At 36.1% G+C, this 23218-nt stretch overlaps 1 protein-coding gene across 26 annotated transcripts in view; it reads right to left on the bottom strand.

Moving 5' to 3' along the window:
- The window catches only part of LOC109697362 (ral guanine nucleotide dissociation stimulator-like), a 229828-nt gene that overhangs the window by 139784 nt on the left and 66826 nt on the right, over nt 1–23218 (bottom strand). For 23 of the 26 annotated variants that reach the window (XR_012443971.1, XR_012443953.1, XR_012443955.1 and 20 more), the window contains 2 exons: nt 22196–22351; nt 865–1081 (listed from right to left, as the gene is read on the bottom strand). The gene's annotated coding sequence lies outside the window, so the exon portion shown is untranslated. Of the gene's footprint in view, nt 1–864; nt 1082–9643; nt 9760–22117; nt 22352–23218 lie in introns of all 26 variants that reach the window. The other 3 variants (XR_012443954.1, XR_012443956.1, XR_012443969.1) reach the window with 3 other exon arrangements.

Here is a 23218-nt window from a genome sequence, read left to right as displayed (position 1 = left end):
GGATCGCCTAGGGGAACTCAGTAGACAGACTTCCCACCAGATGTTTTCCCGGCCTACTAACAACTGCCCTTGTCTGCAGATGAAGCCTGGGAAAGACCATCAGCCTCTGCTCCTGGGGACCTCACAAATTTCCAAACTCCAGTCAAACACCCCTTAACAATGCCCCCACTCAGCATGAAGCAGCTAGATCAATCAGCACCTGTAATACCAACAAAAGGCTGGAATGTTAGGTCCCTGGCATTCTTGGGGTGGGCGGAAGGTCCCGAGGCTAGCAGTGAAACCAGACCCCCTGATTTATGACTGCTTGTCAAACTCCCCTAATTGTTTCCCTGCTTGTTTCTCTGCGTACAAAACTTAGGAACTTCCAGTTACTCAACTAGCCAGGCATGTCGACCTGTTCCATCTGGTGATCACAGATAACTGGAGACCAGAGACTCTCTCCCTCCCCCATGGCTTGGCCCCTCCTATAAAGCCCACTACCCATTTCAGTCAAGCTGCTGCACCCTGAACCTGAGAGTCAGCCCAGCAGTCTATAATAAATCTTTCTTTTCCACACATGGCGTGGTCATTATTCAGCAGTTCCTTACACATATATAAGGACAGAATGCTGTCTGTATTTGAAACTGAACAATCATGATATGCATACAACATCATGTATAAGACTAAACTACCCTCAAAACAGCAACACCCAGTTATGGTAGTACTGGGGTTAGACACAGTGGCAAGCTTCCAGACACATTAAACCACACTGTTTGGCCAGATCTCTTAAACTAATACATGATAAGGAGGAACTTATGGTTACTTTTACCTGCAAACAATCCCCATATTTAAGTTTCTGTATCATATTTGCTCCCACTCTCTTACCTGGCAAAAATGGTGGGCTTTCCCTAAGTTAATGATGGAAGGTGTTTTCTGAAGGCATGCTGATAAGACTCTTGGGCTACTTGCAGAAACACACTTGAAAGAGTTTCCTCAAGAATCCAGTGGTTTTCTCACAAGCAACACATGGCATGCATCCTCACAAATTCTGGGAAGGAGCTGAAATTCATTTTCACTTGTTTGGACTCTTTGGTAGATGGTCCTGTATTAAAAAGAAAAATTCAGAATAGCGTTAAGTGACTAGAATTGGGTAACTATCTTTAGAGCTAAACAAATTTTAGAAGGTTTATGTCTTCCAAGAAAAACATGGAATATCCCTGACAAATCAGTTTGAAATGGGAAGGGAAGATGAAATCCTTGACTGCATGGAAGGGGACCATAATTGACTAACCCTTCAGAGAAAACGTGAACCATAGCTGACTTAGTAAACAGCCACAAAACATTACTATCCAAAAGTTCTCCTAGTTTAGCTTATTTCTGGCCACTGAGGTTTGTGAGAGAATCTAGTCCAATGATTACCAACATGTAAGGAAATTATGGGTTTCCATGGATTCTTGTTCAGTAGCTCTGGGGTTGCAGTTATTGTTCCATCTCTGTATCTGATCTCCCACCTACCCCTGCTGCTGGACAGCATTTGCGTATGAGAACACTAATTTGCATATTCCCACTGTGGTTCAGTTCTGCTGTCTCCTCATAATCTATACAACTCTGTGATTATTGAGGGAGCATGTCAACACAGGCATTAGATAGAAATACAATGTCCAAGCCTCCAAGTAGACACTGTGAACTTTAAACTGTGGTAGAAGTTTGTGCTCAGTGTATTAAGAAGCCCCCAGGTGATGGTAATGCACACTGTAGAGGAGAACAATTGCCTTTGAGACAGAAAGGAAAGTCAAACACAACCACTGTGGACAAGTACATATTCAAAAATTCAGAAATAATTAAACTTTGGCATTAAATTTAAAATAAAATTATAACTCAAAGAGTAAAATACAAATGTTTTTATGATTAAGAAAAAAGGTGTAAACTCTTCTATATCAGAAAAAGAGGAAGGTTAAAGGGTATGAAAGGTGAGGATAAAGAGGAAGAGGCTAGAGATGTGTAATGTTTCCACTAACATAACAGATAGAACCTTACACATTTTTTGACAAGTGAAGCAAATCTGTAGAGCCCAAGCAAGCGAAGGAGCAGGCTGGAGATATTGTGAATTTGAATTTCCACTACAATATGTGTAAATTAAAACACAGAATTTGAGAAGTTGAGAATCACAGAGAAAACATAAAACCCGATATTCAAAATTCCAGTACATAAATCTAGAAGTCATGAAACATGAGCTTTGTGTTCTTTAGAAAGGAGAGAGTGAGTTACAAGGGAGAACAGGTAAAGTTTTAGTATCACTTGATTTTTGCAGTTTCTATAGCACAGATCTGTAGTACCTGCCTAGCAAGCACGAATCTCTGGGCTCTATCCCCATAACCACATGAACAAACACCGCCATAGAAACTTAAATTCCTCAATCCAACAAAGTTCTTTGTATAACAAAACTTTGGTCAGGCTCCATGTCTCTAAGGATTTTCCATTCACTTATCTAAAAAATCCAGTTTTACTACTTTGCTTGCTAACTTGATTTACAATGGTTAGTTTTCTTTTTCTTATTCTCCAGATGCTATCTAATCACTGTGATTCCATTCTCAGCCAGAAGTCCTCCTTACTGCTTGATAATATTCTATCCCCCACCCATATGAAGGTCATTTTCTACACAAAACCACTTGCCTATGCTGCATTCTGTATTTAGCCTGGTATCTTTCTCACCCTGTATGCCTGTTATAGAGAGCTCCCTTCACATACATAGTTAGCATTATCATAGCTTAAGAAGTATCTATGCATCAATATTAAAATGTACATACATACTAGATAGTCAAGCAAGCAGCTTATACTGATTTTTTATGAAGATCCATATGATCATTTGACATGAACTGTGAAGCAGTGTGGCACATAGGCTTGTGAATGGCCCTTGTTTCTGGAATCTTTTATTACAATTTTTTTATTGTCTTATTATTCATATGTGTATACAAGGCTTGGATCATTTCTCCCCCCTTCCCCCACCCCCTCCCTTACCACCCACTCTGCCCCCTCTCTCCCCCCAACCCCCTCAATACCCAGCAGAAACTATTTTGCCTTACCTCTAATTTTGTTGTAGAGAGAGTATAAGCAAAAATAGGAAGGAACAAGGGTTTTTGCTGGTTAAGATAAGGATAGCTATACAGGGAGTTGGCTCACATTAATTTCCTGTGCATGTGTGTTACCTTCTAGGTTAATTCTTTTTGAGCTAACCTTTCCTCTAGTTCCTGGTCCCCTATTCCTATTGGCCTCAGTTGCTTTTAAGGTATCTGCTTTAGTTTCTCTGCATTGAGGGCAACAAATGCTAGCTAGTTTTTTAGGTATCTTACCTATCCTCACCCCTCCCGTGTGTGCTCTCGCTTTTGTCATGTGCTCAAAGTCCAATCCCATTGCTGTGTTTGCCCTTGATCTAATGTCCACATATGAGGGAGAACATACAATTTTTGGTCTTTTGGGACAGGCTAACCTTACTCAGAATGATGTTCTCCAATTCCATCCATATACCAGTGAATGATAACATTTCGTTCTTCTTCAAGGCTGCATAAAATTCCATTGTGTATAGATACCACATTTTCTTAATCCTTTCGTCATTGGTGGGGCATCTTGGCTGTTTCCATAACTTGGCTATTGTGAATAGTGCTGCAATAAACATGGTGTGCAGGTGCCTCTGGAGTAACCTGTGTCACAGTCTTTTGGGTATATCCCCAAGAGTGGTATTGCTGGATCAAATGGTAGATCGATGTCTAGCTTTTTAAGTAGCCTCTAAATTTTTTTCCAGAGTGGTTGTACTAGTTTACATTCCCACCAACAGTGTAAGAGGGTTCCTTTTTCCCTGCATCCTTGCCAACACCTGTTGGTGGTGGTGTTGGTAATGATGGCTATTCCAACAGGGGTGAGGTGGAATCTTAGTGTGGTTTTAATTTGCATTTCCTTTATTGCTAGAGATGGTGAGCATTTTTTCATGTGTTTTCTGGCCATTTAAATTTCTTCTTTTGCGAAAGTTCTGTTTAGTTCACTTGCCCATTTCGTTATTGGTTCATTAGTTTTGGGAGAATTTAGTTTTTAAGTTCCCTATATAGTCTGCTAATCAGACCTTTGTCTGATGTGTACCTGGCAAATATTTTCTCCCACTCTGTGGGTGTTCTCTTCAGTTTAGAGACCATTTCTTTTGATGAACAGAAGCTTTTTAGTTTTATGAGGTCCCATTTATCTATGCTATCTCTTAGTTGTTGTGCTGCTGGGGTTTCGTTGAGAAAGTTCTTACCTATACCTACTATCTCCAGAGTATTTCCTACTCTTTCCTGTATCAACTTTAGAGTTTGTGGTCTGATATTAGGATCCTTGATCCATTTTGAGTTAATATTGGTATAGGGTGATATACATGGACCTAGTTTCAGTTTTTTGCAGACTGCTAACCAGTTTTCCCAGAAGTTTTTGTTGAAGAGGCTGCTATTTCTCCATCGTAAATTTTTAGCTCCTTTGTCAAAGACAAGTTGGTTATAGTTGTGTGGCTTCATATCTGGGTCCTCTACTCTGTGGAACCTTTTATTGTAGATATTGTTTAGAATACTGAGAGATAGTAAAATTTAAAGCAAACTGAACACACACACACATCAGAAATCAAAAGCATTGTTTAGATTAAATTTTTAAGCCAGATTGAAAGGAAGCAAGAAAAAAATCAAAAAGAGTTGTATATTTTAAAATGTTTTACATATGCTATGCTGTTAACATATTACACATGGATTTGTTTGCAAAAAATTAAATACTAAACATACAAGTGAAATAACAAAATACTTTGAAAAGCACTCTCTGAGAACTTCTAAACTGAAACCCACAAGATTCCTGGAGTCTGCTCAGGAACCTCCCACAGCACAGACCCCAGTAGTTTAAGTACCTGCTGGCCACTGTGCTGAGCCACACCTCACATTTGGGAAGCACCACCTATGCAGAATGATGCTGCCGTTCCTGCAAACCTCTCTGCCTGAAGTTAGTGATTTTACCTGGTATTGGCCAGTGCAAGGGTGTCAATGCCTGTGCAAACCTGGAAGTCAGTCTTGTGTGATGATACTGATTTCAAAACCACATGTTTCAGAAAAGAAATATACTTTAGAATTGCTGTTCCCTAATTTTATCTCCTCATGGTAATCCAGAAGTAAGAATTTTAAGCAATCATGACAATATAAATTCTACACCAAAGTGTGTTTTTAAGAAGTATGTAATGAGAAAGTAATTTAATAATTGGTGGGGAAGGGAATATGTAACCATAGATTTCAGGGAAAGTTTTTTTAAGTGTATTCATATTTCAATGGAAATTCATCACCTTCAAAAACTGGTTTTAACTTAACATTTCAAACTTGGAACATACTAAATTGTGAAGAAACACCTGTGTCATTACTTAGATTGATTTTATTATAATTTCATAGACTAAATAATATAAATAAAATAGAATATACAAAGAAACATTCTACTTTTTTCACTATTGGGATTGATCTGAGGCATTAACACTTAACCTAAGCCAGTGCTGTACCACTGAACTATGCCCCGCCCTCATGAAGTTATTTCGTAGGTGTGTAGATTTAAACAGAAAGCCCAAAATTAAGATGCTGGAAGGTGGAACTGCACAAATCAGAAAGCTTGGATAAATACTCACTTCTGAATGTTTTCCATTCTATTAATTTGTTAAATGAGCACCGATTCCTCTTTGAACAAAAGGAATGTGACCCAAGAAAGGTGTTTTTGTATATATGTGAATATGTATGTATGCACGTTTTGCCCATTTATATGTATATATATATATATATATATGCATTAATATAATGTATGTGTGTATTTATGAAAATATTTAAGAATACATTATGTACAACCAAAGACCTAGTTGAAGATTTGAAGGTCTGTCAGAAAGAATTTTCAGATTCTGGAATTAGTCTCTATTTGTACTTAAACTTTTATACTCCCATGGTTTTATAAATGTATATATATTGAATGTGTGCATCTGTGTGTGTGTGTGTGTGTGTGTGTGTGTGTGTGTGTATTACTGGGATTTGAACTTAGGGCTTAATGCTTGCTAGGCAAGTGCCCTATTACTTGAGCCACTCTGCCAGCTCTAGCATTTATTTTTAAATGTTAAATCCTTGAGTTTGAAATTTTTCAGCACTGACCTATGGGGATAGCAAAACACATGCTATGTTTAATCCCAACAATCAAAGGCTCATATACCAACACACACACACACACACACACACACACTCAAATTCTGTGTAACTAATGAGAAGATGAATAATCCATAAATTGGGGATGAATTCATAGTTTTTGTTATGTAACTTTTTAGGATATTAATGGACCAAAGGGGAAAGATCCATTCTGGGAAAATAAGTCAGGTCACATAAATACTTATGTGACAAGGTGATTTCCATTGGAGTGAAGAGAGTATGATGCATTTGTATAGAGTAACAGAGAAACTTTCCTTTACCAGCAGCAATCAGATTTTAAACAAAGGTCAACAAATAACTATATAAAATTTCATCAAAATGAATCCTATAATCTGTCCCCATTTACATCTTGGCCAGGGAGAAATGGTCTTGGTGAATGTGAACACTGAAGGAAATCTTCTGCAGTAATAATGGTTTTTAAAACAGCATAGGCTGGACAGCAAAAAGTACTCCAGAATTACTATTTTCATAAATTCTTCCCCTGATGATAGTCCAGGTATAGGAATTTTAACTAATGAAACAAGCATAAAATAACATTCAGCTAGGGCTGGGGTAGAAACTCTGGTGTAGAGCACTTGTATACCATGAACAAAGCCCTGGGTTAAACTCCCAATAGTACCATGAAAAAATGAATAAACTAAATTAAATTAAAATAACTTATACCCAAACCAATGTAATATTTGATGCACATAATGTGTTTCTAATTTTGATTATATCTCTCTTTGTGTGTGTTTTTAGCATTGCACTGATCCTGAAAATGCAATACCAATTCAAGATTAAAATAATTTTTGAAGTTAAAAAGAAGTATATGATCAAGAAGGAATTTAAGCATTGATGTTTGTGGGGAGTAAGAAAGAATAGATTTCAAAGGATAGTTTTCTTCCTTTAATTGTATTCATAGTTCAATGTAAATTCATGGCCTTCAAAGGCTGGCTCTTAACACTGAAGGTTTGGCACATTACATGTTGTTAATAAATGCTGGCTGCTGTTCCCTAGCTTCTATTATTTAGTGTAAATCTTACATATAAATACAAATAAACATACAAAGAAACAACATTTTTTTTACATCTTGGCAATTAAAACTAGGGCTTACCACAAGGCAAGCAAGTGCTCTACCACTGAGCACCACACCTGCCCTAAGGAAGATATTTGGTTTTCTATTTTTTTGGTGGGACTGGGGTTCATTCTTGCAAACCAAAAGCGACACTATGTGAGCCATACCTCTAATATATTTTGCTACGGTTATTTTCGAGATAAGGTCTCCTGAACTAATTGGTCAGGCTAGCTTTGAACTATGATCCACCAGTCTCAGGTTGTCTTAGTTATAATTTTCAGCATCCTGCTCAATATTCCACTCTGGGAATTGAGTCTGTGTTCTACAGAAATTCTTTCCATCTTTCATCATTTTTGTAAACTTCTTTCCCATGAATACAGGGTTTAAAAATTCTTAAGCTACTATGCCATTATCTCCATGGGCTAACTTGGCATCTCTGTAAGCCATGCTATGTATGACAGGGCACACAGACAATATACTTCCCACAGTTATGAAGGATTCCACCCAAAGGAGCTAGTAGTTTTATTCATTCTGGTTTTAAGGAAGTTGGAAGAAATCATGGCTATTTTTGACTTGCTGGTTCTTAGGGAGAAGAATTTCACTTCAAAGCAGACATGATACTCCTATGAAGACACACACTGCCAGAGAGGATAACCTTCTGGTGGAAGACAAGTTGCCCTCTCCTGGATGCCCCAATCTGACCATCAATTTATCTGGCCCAAGACAGTCATCAACTATACATGTCCTCCTTGGGGCCTGGGATATTATACTAAAACTGCAGCTTATACTGTTTAGCACACTAACTCCTAGCAGAACCCTAGTTCTATGTAATGCTCTAACCATAACCCAAAAACATGACCCTGATTCTCAACTTGAAGGTAAGGCATGGGATACAACCAGCCTTGCCAGTACACAAATGTGTTGATGTAAGTGACTGTGTCCAGGTATGTTCATGGAGATGTGGAAGGGAAGATGTCAGCAGCCACCGAGTCCTTTTTATGAGGAAGAGGCTCAGTAATGTCTTCCCCTAGAAGTGATCCTACTTCCTTGATTTTGAGCCAAACAGAATATGTAAAACTGGAAGCCAGGCAGTCAAATTCCAGAACTGGCTAGAGCCACTTCACTTGGCTAGGGACCCTGGAAACAGCAGGATATTATTTTGATATCTCCCAACCTCCCCTGGCACTTTCCACAGAAAAAACCAGAGTGGGTACCTTGAGTGGGTACCTTGTATGCATCTGAAGACACTGGATCAGCTTTTGTCACAGAACCAGGTGCCCCAGGGCATTTTCAAAGTAGAACCCAAAGGATAAGTAGGACTGACAAGGTCAGGTACACATATGCCAGGCAACAGCTCATACCAGCCAAATCTAATTTTGTATACTTAGAAACTGACATGGTATGAGTTGACTACTATATTGAATCAAAAAAGCATCACATATAATTTATGATCAAGATTTTGTGTGTATTTGCCCAATTAAATTAAGAGTAAGAATAAGTCCTGGGAAGTAGAACAAGATGGCAGACTAGCAGCTTTCTCAATTTAATTCCATGAATGAGAAAAGTTAAGGTTCAAAGGAGAGACTATGTTGAAGAGAAAGAGCATGGTCACCTTGAAGGAGGGACAGTACAAATAAAAACCAGGGAAAAACAGAAAGGCAACTAACTATAGTAAGAAACCCTCTGAAGCTCCATTCCTACACTTCTGAAAATTTCATGGAGAAAGATATGTCAAGAACAGCACACAGTATATATATATATATATATATATATATATATATATATATATATATATATATATATATATATATATGATTTCAACATATATTTGTTTTTCATTTATATATAAAAATGTATATAGATGCTTTTTCTGTGATTACCATAAAACCATGGAAATTTCTTTTCTGCAAGGAATCATCTATAAGCTAATAAACCACACATCTACCAATATTTGGAGGAAGAGTAAAATGGAAATGACAGTGCAAATTTAACTTTCCCTGTTGCAACACTTATAACTCCCATACAAGCCTTCACATACTGCATTACTTAGTTGACAAAAGGTGATAATATGAACTTTATCCTTATTGTTCCAATAGTCCAATAAAATAAGAATTAGCTTAGGGGAACATGGACTCAATAGATAGAATATCACCATATATAAAGGTCAGGACTGATTTCTTATCCATACCGATCACCTCTGTCAGACCTGTAGGCATTTGTCAATGATCTTCCCCTGTCAGGTTTTACACTGCTGAGTCAATGAATCTACTCCACCAACAATGGGCACAACAGGAAATGGATGGGTCAGGAAGACTGATTTTTCTTCTACCTATACATTTCCCATGATTATTAAGGCAGATTATGATGATAATTTTCTCACCTAATACATGTTTTCAATAGGTATGTTGGCATATTCGTCTAATTCCAGCACTAAGGAGGTCAAGGAAGGACTGAATGTCTGGTGTCCAATGACAATATGTACTGCATAATAAGACCCTGTCTCAAGAAAAATAAACAAATATAAAATACAAGTTGGAAAATAAATTAACCCCAAATTGACAACAGTGACCCTACCAATTATGAACACCTGTACGACTCTTTCTACGAAAGAGTCTCTCATTTCATAGTAACAACCTCTTCAATAGTTTACATTATGCAATACTTCATTCTCAGGGAGGGAACTAGAGGAAAAAATTTTTTGTCTATACTATTATGCTAAATATTATCTTCATGAAAAAACTGGTATTGTGGAATTTCATTCCATTCATATACTATCATTTATTTATACATTTTGATTATTCATACTTTTTGCTATAATAAATGTTACTATAACATGTAAATACATTATTTTTCATGGACTTCAAATATAATTTTCTGCAGTTAATAGTCAGTAAGTAAGGTACAAATAGCATTCAAGGTAGTTTGTAGGTTTATATAAATTTGTACATATGTTATTTCTCTAATTATTTGCTATAATTAACATTCCTGCAACAAATATCTAATTCAAAGAAATAGACACATTTGTGGCCACTCCAGTGCCTGAATTCAGGGCCTCCTGCTTGCTACACATGCTCTACATGAGCAATGGCCCTAGCCCAAGTTATTCACCCTTCAATGCTGTGAAAGTATAGAAATCCAAAGACACATTTTCAAATGTTTGGCCTCAGCATTAGCCACACTACAAACTAGGTCTGACTCAAATATCAAGTACAGAAAATGACATCCAATGGCCAAGGGCATAGCTCAGGCAGGAGAGAGTGTACCTAGCAAGCGTGAGGCCTTGGGTTAATACCCAATAACACAAAGAAAACAAAGATCCAGTAGGATATATTATATTATATATGTTATATGTGAATATTTATAAAATACTATATGTTACATACATATGCAGTGTTCAGAATACATACGTATAAATTTTTTGAGTATGCATATTGTGTGTATCTTTAATGCTTAACATATATGCATATAATGATTCATATATATTTATGTGTTTACTAAACACAGTATTACACATATACATAACATAGAAACATGTAAGGCTACAATACAAACTGGTAATGAAAATTAATAAACTGCATTTACCATAACATCATGGAGAAATACTGAACATATAATATTAAGTGAAAGAAACAAAATAACATGTACTATTAAGGACAAGTACAGCAGTATCCCCGTTGCTTAAATACATAATGACAAGGAATATAAATATAAAGAACAGTATGGAGGTCAGACAATGGTTACACACATATATCATTCTAGCTACTTAGCAGCCTGAAATATAGAAGATCACAGTACAGGGCCAGCCATGTCAAATAGTTCATGAGACACTCATCTGCAAAATAACTATTTGTAAAGAAAATACATAAATGTATTCTAACATTTTAACTATATAGTAGATCACATTGTTTTGTTGTTGCTTTTTTGCTGGGAAATGGTCTCACTAGGCATCTTAGCTGACATCAAACACAAGATTTTCCTGCCTGTGACTACTGGGATTACAAGCACATCCTGCATCTCAATGATGACATAATCAAGTGAACATTAGGTCATTCCTTAAGCTCTAAGCTGCCACTTTCCCTTGGCATTCAGCTCCTATCACTCACTGCACCTTTTCAACCACAGCATGAAAAGGTGGAGAGAATTTTTGTTGACTGACTTACAGCCTAGCCGTATTACATAGATTTCTATATTACATTTTTTCAACTCTCAATATAATACTTGCAAAGCAAAGACTGGCAGAGTGCTTCTAATTCCCAGCAAGCATGAAACCCTAAATTCAAACTTAAGCATTATCCCAATCCAAAGAAATTTGCAAATCAAATCCAGCAAAAATCAAAAAGAGCATACACCATGATTGATGTGGTTCATTCCAGAGATACAAGTATATTTCAACACATGCAAGTAAATAAATATCATACAACATATCAACAAAAATCAACAAAATTCACATGATCATATCAATAGCTTAAGAAAAAGCTTTTGAGAAAATTCACTGTCCTTATTTGACAAAAGTACTGAAAACACAAGGAATTAAAGAATGTAACTTATCATACTACAGAATATGTATGAGTAGCCAACAGCCAACATCATAATAAACAAGTTAATATTGAAACCATTTTCTCTGAAGTTAGGAATAAGAACAAAGCTGAATACTCTCCCAACTCTTAATCAATAGAGTATTACAATTTCTAGACAACAAAAAGCAATAATAGGTATTCAAATAGGAAGCAAGGAGAAGATTATCCATATGCAGATGTAATGCTCTTATTATACCTAAGTCACTTTGAACCAAACAGCAAGACACAAAAACAGTATATAAAATCAGTAGCTCTACAATATATAATCAATAAGCAATGGGAAAAAATCAAGAAAACAATCCCCTTCACAATAGCCTCTGAAAACCTAAACATACAGGAATGAATTTAACTACAGAAAGAAAAGATGTCTACAAAAAGACTATAAAACACTGAAGAAAGAAATTAAAGAGGATACATGTGAAGGAAGAAATCCATGTTCTTATATTAGCATAATTAATATGTTAAAATCGCTGGACAACCAAAATAATGTATACATTCAATGAAATATCTATCAAAATTCCAATGACATTCTTCCACAGGTAAAAAAAAATCAATGAACCCTAAACTTGATATTGAAGCGTACAAGACTCAAATAGCTAAAGAAATACTGATCAAAAACAGCAACACTGGAGGCATCACATCACAGCATCTCCCTTCAAATTATGCTACAGAAACACAGCAATAAAATACATTGGTGCTAGCACATAAACAAGCATCCAGACTAAGGGAATATATTATGCTGAAATAAGCCCACAGAGGTTAAAGTCAGGTGATTTTCAACAAAGGTGTAAAAATCCTATGTCAGTAAAACCGGATATTCACATGTAGAACACTAATATTATATGATCCCTGTTGCTTGCCCTGAACTAAAATCAAGGCAAAGTGGATCAAAGACATTAATGTAAGATCTGAAACTTTGTAAGTGATCCAGAAAAAGACACAGAAATCACTGAAAGATAAAGTCATAGGCAACAACTTCCTGAATAGGACTCCAACAGCCAAGAAAATAAGAGCAAGGATAGCAGGATGTGGTTGCATCAAACTAAAAAGCTTCTGCATACCAAAAGAATAGTCACTATAATTAATGGTCAGAGAAAATATTTTCCAGTTACACGTGTGACAATGGGTTAAAAACACAGAGCTCAAAAAAACATAAAATCCAAAAGAATCTTGAACCCAATTAATAAATGGGCAAATGGACTGAATAATATTGTCAAAAAACAAAGTAAAAAATGGCCAATAAAAAAGATGAAGAAATGTTCAATGTGGAAACTTACTGGCTATCAATGAGATACAAATTAAAATGGCATTGGGATTGTATCACACACCAGTCAGAATGGCTATTATCAAGAACACAAGCAAACAACACACACTGGAGGGGATATAAGCCTTACATACTTTTGGTGAGAATATAAATTAGTGCAGCCACTATGGAAATTGTTATAAAAGTTCTTCAAAAAATGTGAAACAAAAACTGTAATATGTTCTAACCATCCCACTCTTTCACCTATAACTACAGGAATGTAAGTCAACATCCAATAGAGACAACTGCACACCCATGTTTATTGCAGCACTAGTCAACATAACCAAGCTATTCAATTAGCATGAATGTCCCTCTACTTATGAATGGATAAAGAACACACTGTGTGTGATATTTTCAGTTTAAAGGATGAAATTATGCATATGTATCTGCATGTAAATAGAACATGCCTGTAACTGTGTAACCGTTCAGGGGAAAAACAGGTAGGCAGGAGAGTTAAAGAGAATGATGGGAATAAATGATGTCAAAATACATTGTGTCTATAAGGGAGATGGCATAAGGAAACCCACAGAAAACAAATGATAAATTAGGGGTAGTCAGGGTAATGGAGAAAAGAGGGCGCAACTGACAAGTTCAGTCAGAGCAGGAAACATTTTATGCATGTGTGAAATGCCATGGTGAAACCCATTTCTAAAATTAATATGCACTAATTAAAACACACAAAATTTTATGTTGTGACATTGATTTAAGGCTACACACAGAGATCTGTGATTGAAGTAACTGACCAAAAATCATGCTTACACTTATGGCCAGGTGGTTTTATAAAGATGTTAAATCAAGTAAATGTGAAAAATAATGTTGAATAAGTTTTTCTAGTAAAAGTGGGTATGTGTATGCAGCCAAGTTGGACTCCTCCCTCATGCCATATAAAGAAGGTGCACAAAAAACAGCATATATCTAATAATGAGAGTAAGAAGTAGAGGAGACTTAGGAACAAATTTTATGTTCTTATTTTAAACAATGTTTTCTGATAAAAAATACACAAGCGATATAAGCAAAAAATAAATAAACTGAATTTCATTAGAATTAAGACATTTTGTTAATCAAATTATACTATCAAGGGTGAGCATGGTTATTTATTCCTCTAATCTAAGAACTTAGGTGGCAAAGGCAGGAGAATTCCAGACTGAGAGCTGTCTGGGGTTCAGAGCTACTTCATGATCAGTCTGAGCTACATAGGTAGATATTCTGAGCAAAAAACATAATGCATGAGGATTTGGCTCAGTGATTAATGCTTGTCCTTGTATATATAAGTCTCTGTCATTCAAATTAATCAGTGAATCAATGAACAAGTTAAAAAAACAAGTTATTAACAAAAAATGAAAATAAAAGCCAAAGATTGAGAGAAAATATTGCTTGTTTATTTGTTAATCTGTTTGTTTCATGAGATAAGGTTTTGTTATATAGCCCATGCTGGCCTCAAACTCTATATATCCCAGGTTGCCTTTGAACTCATGATACTCCCACCTTAGGTACCCATGTTCTGGAAAAAGACATGTGTACTAGCCTGCCAAGTTAAGATCTGTCTTAATAAAAACTGATTTCTTATATTCTTATATATATATATATATATATATATTCTTATATATGTATATATATATATTCTTATATATGTATATATATATATAAACAGGAAGGGGAAAGTCAGATCAAAACCAAAACATGCTTGCAGAAGGAAAGCAATCAAATTAAACAAAAAAGGAGTGAAAACAGACTTTCAACAAATATTCCATGATTTTTACTAGTTCATATTTTATAATAAAATGATATCATACACCCAATATCATGAAAATTAGGAAAATAAATTCATGAGAAATGGGTAGAGTAAGAAGTCATAAACAAGACTTAGAAAATGTTTATGGCGTAAGAGAAAAGGTATGCTAACAGAGTTTATAAAAACAAAGACTGGAGACAGACTGAGATAGTCTCTGGGGTCTTTTATTCATTTCTTGCTGCATTTCAGCTCACACTCAGAACTGGATCATGGGAACAGCAACAGTGGCTGCCTCATGCTATGTTGTAAGGCCTAAATAGCATTATAATATGTAAAGACTGAAGACTAAAACATGTCAGCAAATAATCTATGCATAGCTCACCAAAATTTAGTAAATAAATTAGGTTTATACTAACCACTAAGTCAGGGTTTGAGCATAAGAGGTAGTAAGATAGATGTATCAATTATAAAATGTACCATTACTTTGTTTTTCCACATTTCTTAAGAGTACTATGCTACACTTTGAGAGATGTCCTACAAAAACCTCCACTTCAGTAAATTATTTAGTGTTTGTTTTTGTGCCAGGGATTGAACCTAGGGCCTTATACCTGCTAAACACAGGCACTGCTCTTAGCAGCTATGGGATTGACCACCAATACTGCCAAAAAACAAAAACAAAACATGAATTATTGTTCTCTTGTTAACCTGTCTTTTCATTTTGTGTAAGTATGATAAAAACTAATCAGTGCATATTATTTTTTCCCATACACTTTCCTTCCTGAGTAGGGTTATTTCCCTGACTCACCCACCAAGGCTCTTTCTGGCTCTGTTTTTCTGAGTGAATGTCTTAATCTACACCACTATTAAAATTTCTGAAAGGGGATGTGCATGCTGCTCAGCAGTACTATACATGCTTAATATGAGAAAGTTCTCGGCTTCTATTCACAGACCCATTCCCGCCAACAAGAAACTGATTATGATGTACTACTCACTTCTTAGAAAGAACGGATATCCTGTAATTAACAAGGATTAGCCTGGAGTACATTAGAGAAATGAAAAGAACCCATAAGGCAAGCAAATACAGCATTGTACAATTTCCCCCATAAAAGAATTTCTAAAGTCCATCTCACAAACAGAGAATGAAATGGTGGTTTTCAGAAACAAGGGTGGTTAATGGAGAAGAGAGATGGAAAGGAGCTACAACAGTGACAAAAGACTATCTTCTCAAATGTACATAATGTTTGAACTGAACATTATCACTATTCTACTAATAGACTCTTATCCACAAAATTACTCAAGTTGAACATATGTGTCTTGTAAGACTAACAGAAAAGGGAACTTATATGAGACAGGAAATAACTACATTGAGAATATAATTTTAGCACACATACACTAACAAAAAATCTCAATGGCTCCTAAGCTTTTGGTCTAACAGAGAACTGAAGATAATATTTTATAGAACAGAAATAGTTCAGTTATGACCAACTATCACAGATGCGATATTGAACCAACATCTGAGGTCATTTTCAGAAAATCACATTAATTTACAAAGAACAGTTTCTGAGTTGCTGATATCTGGATATAATCAAGGTCTATACTTAGTTTTGTGGCATTAAAGTAAGGAAACAAAAAACACTTATGAAGTCACTTATATTTTGATGAAACTTGGACTCTCAAACATGGTTTATGAATGGAAATTGGTTTACTCCTTGTTATTGTAGTCAAATAATTTTAAGATTAGCCTTTCTCCAGACATGTTTTTATACTACACTTTTTCAATTTTTTTGTGGTATTGCAGTTGAAACTCAGGATCTTGCACTTATTAGGCAGGTACTCTACCACTTGAATCAACTCCCTCCCACCACCCCTTTACACTATTTGCAAGAGCTTTTATCATAGAACACCTAACAACTTGTATCAGAAGTGCTGGTTGACTTTGTCTAAACAAGTCTTATAGCATTAGGGACATAAGACAAAAGATTATTCTTTCATATGTAGAATTTTTAAAACCATAATGGAAAATAAGCCTTTTATGTTATTACTCTGTTTTTTGCTTTGCTACTAGATTAAACCAAGAAAAATACTCTAGCACTGAGCTACAGCCCAAACCCCAGAGAGTAATCTCTAAATTACAGAATGATACTTTCAGAAATCAAAATTATGTATATAACAAAATAAAGAAATATTCTTGGAATAATTCCTTTTAAATAGGGCTTAAACATTTTCAAAATCCAAAGCCAATGACCATGCACATAAAACCTAGAAATGAAGAAAAGATCTTCCATGGGTTTGATCTGAATATTCAGATCTCACCATTTCCTTCCCAAAGCTAGAGGCAATCACCTATTTGTAATTGTGACATATCTAATAAAATCCCACACATGGATGAAAATGCTAAATCTCATACTAAGATATTTTATACAAATTATAAAGAAGTGCTATAGAGAGTTATCCCACAAAAGAAGACATTTATACAATGGAACTTTATTATTAACAAGTAGGTAAAATGACATGCAGGAAATGGATTCTCAAATTCACTCCTTTTTTCTAGCATTGAAGATCAAACCTAGATCTTGGAGAATGCCAGGTAAAAAGTATGCCAGTGAGCTCTATCCCCTGGATACCTGGCTATTCCCAGGCCAGGTATACAAATCTCTTATCATTGACAAATGGCTCCATATTAAAACATGGTTCTAGGACTCGAACCAGGAAAAAAATTATGTGTGGATGCTATTAGAAATCACATTGACAATAAGGACAATGGCCAGGTTAAACAAGAACTGGGATGATGCCGGGCACAGACGGCTCAAGCCTATAATCCTACCTACTCAGGAGGCAGAGAAATAAGGAGGATTGTGGTTCAAAGCCAGCCCTGGAAAATAATTCGTCAGTATCTATTTCAACAAACCCCATCACAAAAAAAGGCTGGTGGAGTGGCTCAAGGTATAGGCCCTGAAGTCAATCTCCAGTATCACAACAAAACAAAATAAACCAAAACAAAATATATACACCAGGGACTTGCTTCTGGTATGCATGGATTCAACCTCCATTTTCTTTCCATACTACTAATTTGATTTTCATGTAAACCCAAGCATAAATGAAAAAGTCTTAGCCATTTCAACAGCTAGCTTTTTAAACTGAGGTCCATTCTTCAACACATGTAAACACCATCTTTCCTACTCTAACCTAAGTTGACAATATAGAAATTCTTCTGTTTTCATCCACATAAACTTTACCACATTTTAGTACACGCAAAAATATTTCCACAAAAAAAGTCAAAGAAGCACAATTTTCAAGAGACAATACCCAGGTCCTTAAGCCACACACATGCCCACTTTTTGTGTGTGTGTATGTGTTTGTTTATATGTGTAAAATGAGGCAATCATTCCTTAATTCTCCATTTTGTGGAAATATTTTGAAGCTTTGGTGTTAGTTCTTCTTTAAAGGACTGGTGAATACAGCAGCAAATCTCTCCAATGTTTGGCTTTTTTATTGGGAGGCTCAATACTACTCACTCCCATGGGTCATTACTACTCAACCTCATTGCTCACTATACATCTCTTTATGTTGTCTATATCGTTTGGCTTCAATTTCTTTAGGCCCTGTCTTGAAATATCCAAGACAAAACAGGGCTGGCCAAGAGGCTCTAGAGGTAGAGTGCCTGCCTAACAATCATGAGGCCCTGAGTTAAAACCCTAGTACTGCCAAAAACAATAGGAAATGAAAAAGACACATTAGCCAACTGCATGAGGTCTCAGTATTTGCCAGTTGTCTTCTTTCTTTCTTCCATACTTCCTTCCTTTCCTCCCTCCCTTCCTTCATCTTTTCCTCCTCCATCCCTTCCTATATTCTTTTTCTTTTTCTTATACTGGGGTTGAAATCAGAACCTTGTCCTTGTTCGGCAGGTTTTCTACCACCTGAAGAATACCTCCAATACTATTTCCCAGTTCTTGACTTTATACTGGAAACCATATTAATAATTTTCATAACATTGTGTGGGTTGGGGAACTTTGATGAAAGAGACCACAGAATTAAAACTGCAGTAGTCCAGGGACAGTGACATCGCTGAATTGGTAAAGTGCCAGCATAGCAACACAAAGCCCTGTGTTCAACTATTAGTATTACCAAGAAAAAAGGGATAGTATAAGTCCATTTTAGCATGCCCTATATTTTTTCCTGAGTTTGAGAACAGGAAAAATTGGATTACCAGGAAGAGTAAGGATAATCATAACTTCATTAAATAGACAAGATAGATAGATAGATAGATAGATATTTATTCGTGATTCTTGAGGGCCCTATTTCCAACTACAATGAGCATATTAACTATTTTTAGCTGGGGGGGGTCATGAGGTGCTATTTTAGCAAAACAACTTGTGATTCTGAAAGATTTCTTTAATTTTATTTTTTATTATATTAGAACATTTATACCTAATATAACTTACAGCGATGGTTTTCGTGACTGTGAAATCTAATCAGGTTATAGCTACATTTAAGTAGACATATTTTTAATATTATATTTAGTTACATTTAAAGATCATATGTGGCACAATGATTAAAGCATGGTTATTTCCAAGTATGTCTATTAATTGAGTCTTTGTAGAGATTAAGGCCATGAAAATTTGTCAATCCACACCTTTTAGAAAATGTTAAAGTTAAGGTAAACCTGTGTGGTAGAGGCACAAAATTTACCCAACTTTTCAAAATTTAGCTATATATGTAATTCAGTACGTAAGTTAAGCATGCCAATTTTGAATTTCCAATTAAATAAAATTACAGAACTGTTTTAATTTAGCTGCAATATATTTGTATTTCCAACATTACATTTACATTAAACATTATATATTCATATATAATGTATATAATCTATATATTGAATACCAAACATACTTCTATATTACACTGTTCATGCTACTATAAGAAAACCCCTCTGTTTAGGTAATGTAGGAATAATAGAAATATATTTGTCACAGTGGTAGAGCCTGGGCAGTCCTAAGATTAAGGTGATAGCAGGACTGTATGTGTGATGAGGGACTCCTTTTTCATAGATGACACCTCTGGATCCTCTCACACAGCAGACAGCCTGAGGCAGCAGCATTCACGGTGTTGACAGGGACTAATACCATTTTTGAAAATGATTAAGTGCTAAAGCCTCTTAATAATGTATCATTGGGGACTACATTTCAAAATGTAAATTTTAGGTGGACACCACCATTCAGATCACACTGATATACACATAATTCTTTATTTTTTCTACTATACCACGGTTTTGTCTATAAATCAAGTAATATACAATTGGCAGCATTTCACTTCCTGCACCCTGCATTTATTCAGTACTTAAGTTTCCTACATTTTTCCTTGGACTTGCAGTAAATAAAGTAATGGGCTTTTTTGTTTGTTTATTTCTTTATTTGATGCTTGTTTAGTTAAGGTTTCTGGCTACCTGTGTCCTCAATTTGGTTATTTTTTGGTACAGTTTTGAACTCAGGGCCTCTCACTTAGTAGGCACGTGCTCTACGACTTCAATCACTCTGCCAGACTTCATTTCTTTTGGGTAATTATGAAATAGGTTCTTATGAACTATTCTGGCAAGCTAGCCTCAAACTGCACTCCTTTTAATTTCAGCCTTTCAAGTAGCTAGAACTACAGGCTTGTGCCAACAGCAGCCAATTTTGAGTCCTCAACTCTAAATTCCTGTCATTGGTTTATAACAGAAAAGAGTAACAAGGTGAACAATATCTCTATGGACAGTTTCCTGTGCTAAATACTAAACCCTTTTCCACTCCACCTTTTACCTTTTTAATTTATTTAATTAATTTTTTTTGGCAGTAATGGGGTTTGAACTGAGGACTACACGCTTGCTAGGCAGGTGCTCTACCACTTGAGGCACTCCACCAGCCCTGATATAGAAGAGTCAAACACAATCACTGGAGAAAGTACACATCCAAAAATGCAAAGGTTTTATTATTAAGGAAAAATGTTTAAATCATCTATACAAGAACAGCAGGAAGGCTAAACAGATTGTGTATGAAAGGTGAGGGTAAAGAGGAATAGGCTAGAGATGTTTTATACATCTATTTACACAATATAAAATAGGTTAAGCATTTGGGGAGAGGTGCAGCAAATCTGCAGATCAAATTCTGGCAAAGGGGCAGGTACAAGAAACTTTTAATTCTAATATCCACTATTATATATGGAAGTTGAGAAGCACAAAGAAAATGAAAACCAGGTATTTCAAAACATGTACATAAATCTAGAAGTCATGAAAAAGGTCATTTGCGTGTCTTAGAAAGAGAAGTATAGAAGGAGGAAACATTCACCTTTTATTATTATTTGATTTGGGGGCTTGGTTTATAGCATAGTGCTCTAATACCTGCCTAACAAGAACCAAGCTCTAGGTTCCATCCCAAGAACCACAGAAACAAACAACAGAGCAGAAACTGAAATTCCTCAATCCAACAAAATTCTTTGTGTAATAAAACTTTCGTCAAGCTCCATGTCTTTCTTCAAGAGCTTTCTTATAAAATTCAGCTTCACAATGCTACCTACTAACTCGATTTACGTACTCTACACATTTGAATGGTATTCTCATCTGTTGTTTTTCTTTAGATGATAGTAATTTCTGTGATCCCATCCATCTGCTCCGGCTAAAGCTCATTGCCTAAAATAACCACCTGCGGGTGCTGTGTTCTGCACTTAGGCTGACATCCTTCTCACCCAGAAAGACTGTTGTTGGAGTGGTATATGTGAGATACAGCTTGCTCTATCCTTGTTTAAGAAATATCATTGAATATATTTTCAGTAAAACACATACACATAGAACCCACACAAACACCTTCTAATGCTATGTTGTACAAGATCGATAAAATGCTTGGACGTGAACTGTGTATCAGCACGGAAAACAAGCCCTAAATAGCCCTTGTTTCTGTCCTCACATATTAGAAATATTTTGTAGAACAATGACAGAATTGTAATATCGAAAGCAAACTTAACACACACACACACACACACACACGCGCACCCCACAAATCAAAAGCACTCTTTAGGTTACATTCGTAAAGCCAGATTCAAAGAAAGCAAGAAAAGTATAAAGAGTGCTGTATATTTTAAGTTCTGAATTATACAAGGTACAATCTTAACATTCTAGACGTAAATTTGTTTACCAAAAATTTAGTGCTAAACATAAACACGAAAGGACAGAAATATTAAACTCCACTCTTTGCAACCATCGAAACTGAAACCTACAAAATGCTTCACATCGGTTCCACAGCGCATACCACAGCATTTCAGGCCCCTGCCGGCCGCCTCCTCACTGCGCCTCACCTTCCGGTAGCGCCAGCTGCGCGGAATGATGACGCACTTCCCGTCTACTGCCTGGGAGACGCAACTTTACCAGGTGTTGTGGCCAGCGCGAGAGTTTGTTTGCTAATGACAACTTGTAAGTGAGTCTTCCGCGGTAAAACTGATTTTCCAAACGGCCTGTGCAGTACAGGAAAAATACTTTAGCATTGCTGTTTTCCTAATTTTGTCCCTTTATGATATAATGCAGGAATAAGTATTTTAAGCAATCATGACAACATAAATTCTACACCAAAGCGTCTTTTTAAGAAGTATTAGATGCAAAAGGAATTTAATCATTAATGGGGGGACCGGTATCAAACCACAGATTTCAGAGAAAGTTTTTCTTTTATAGGCTAAATAATATAAAATACAATAGAGCATACAAAGAAACATTCTTTTTTCCCTGTTAGGATTGAACCAAGGGATTTAAACAAGGTAAACAAGAACTGAACCACTGAGCTACACCACACTCACCTGAAGATATTTCTTTAGTGTGTAGATTTGAATAGAAAGGCCAACGTGAAGACACTGGAAGGTGGAACTGCACAAATTAGAAAGCTTGTTTAAATGTTCCTTTCTGTATGTTTTGATTTGGGTGGAGGGAGTACTGTTGGAGCCAACGTGGCTATTTTTCTGGGCTTTACTGTGTGTCTAGAACTTGCCTTGAATTCCCTACTCTGGGGGATACAAGCTGCAAGCTTATAAGTGTCACAGACCTCCATCTAGGCTCTGCAAGGTTTCCTGTTACTGTGACCACAGTCTGTAGGGGCCTTGAGGGGAAACTGTACCAACTTGTTTCTCTGTAACTGACTTGTCTTTCTGACCACCTGTGAAACATATACTGCAAAAACCCCCTGGTTACATAAACCATCTGAGGGGTGTATAACTCATCTCCTGACACTGACTGGGGCTTGGGGTTTTGAGAATTTATCTCCCCCGAGTCTGCTAGCATAATAAAATTCCTGCTTCCTGCAAAGTGGTCTCGGTGACTTTGTTTCCCATGTA

Source organism: Castor canadensis, chromosome 19 (genome assembly GCF_047511655.1).
Source record: "Castor canadensis chromosome 19, mCasCan1.hap1v2, whole genome shotgun sequence".
Taxonomy (NCBI): Eukaryota; Metazoa; Chordata; class Mammalia; order Rodentia; family Castoridae; genus Castor; species Castor canadensis.
Note: the sequence above shows the minus strand (reverse complement) of the source record. Positions and strands in the feature narration are given on the sequence as shown.